Below are 1156 nucleotides of genomic sequence, written 5' to 3'. Positions count from 1 at the left end.
CACCAAGATTAGAGAATGGATCACTGCTGTTAGAGTCCAGCATGTGAACCATTTCACCATTGAACCTGCAAATGTTATTGCAAAACGAAGAGTTCCAACAAAACACAGGGTTTAATTTGATATAATAGATTTTTATTGATCCATTGAATGTGTGTCCTGAGAAAAATAGAGGTTTTAGTTTAAAATTAAGTCAAAAATCATACATGGAAATCATTTCGACTGTGGACAATTGAAAAACTGATGCCTGACAAATACAAGGGCTTGTCCGGGAATTGAACCCGGGACCTCTCACACCCGAAGCGAGAATCATACGACTAGACCAACAAGCCACATAAAGACATTATTCAACTAAAAATCTTACGAATTGTGAGATTTTAACAGGAAAATCATTCTGAAACTGGGTTAGTAAATTACAATGTTGCCACTAATTTAAAGTTATGGCTATTTTCATGCAAAAATAAACTAAGGGTTACAAGCTCTGTCCTAAAACAATTATAGCCAAAATCGTACAACTAGATTAACAAACAAATGTGATATTTTGATAGGGGACACAATCTGATACTGGGCTTTAAAGATGGGGGATTGACGTCGATCTCTCGGAGTGAAGTCACTGAGTAATTAGATAACTCCACGGTGGCAAAGCTCTGGGGGTTGACAAAATTTGTCCAGAAATGCTGAAGGCTCTGGGTGTTGAGGGGCTTTCTTGGTTGACACACCTTTTCAACATTGCCTGGAAGTCTGGGACAGCACGGAGGGAGTGGCAGACTCGGAAGGTGGGTCCCCTATTCAAAAATGGGGACCAGAGAGGTGTGTGCTAAGATCAGCCGATCAGCTGCTACTGACAGTCCCTGACACAAGGCTGAAGCTTAGAGGTGACAGAGCTTTTGCTGCTGCTGATCCCAAGCTCTGGAACGACCTACCTCTGAGTGTTAGACAAGCCTCCTCTCTTCCTGTTTTTAAATCTCTCTTAAAAACATACTTTTATTCCTTGGCTTTTAACACTAAGTGATATCCATCCTGCAATGGCACCCCATTATACACCTGCTGTGAACCTGTTTTTATGTTTTATTTATGTTTTATGTTTGTGTTGTGTTGTTTGCTCGGTCCTCGTATTATCTTTTAACCTGCCCCTTGTACAGCACTTCGGCTCCCCCTG

At 41.1% G+C, this 1156-nt stretch overlaps 1 non-coding gene across 1 annotated transcript; it reads right to left on the bottom strand.

Annotated features, from left to right (window-relative positions):
- Positions 1–257: 257 nt before the first annotated feature.
- On the bottom strand, positions 258–329 carry trnap-cgg (transfer RNA proline (anticodon CGG)). The gene has a single exon. It is a non-coding gene; the product is annotated as a tRNA-Pro (tRNA).
- Between the last annotated feature and the right edge of the window lie 827 nt (positions 330–1156).

The sequence above is a fragment of the Nerophis ophidion genome, linkage group LG21 (genome assembly GCF_033978795.1).
Source record: "Nerophis ophidion isolate RoL-2023_Sa linkage group LG21, RoL_Noph_v1.0, whole genome shotgun sequence".
NCBI lineage: Eukaryota > Metazoa > Chordata > Actinopteri > Syngnathiformes > Syngnathidae > Nerophis > Nerophis ophidion.
The sequence above is the reverse complement of the archived record's forward strand: the minus strand, read 5'-3'. Positions and strand labels throughout refer to the sequence as shown.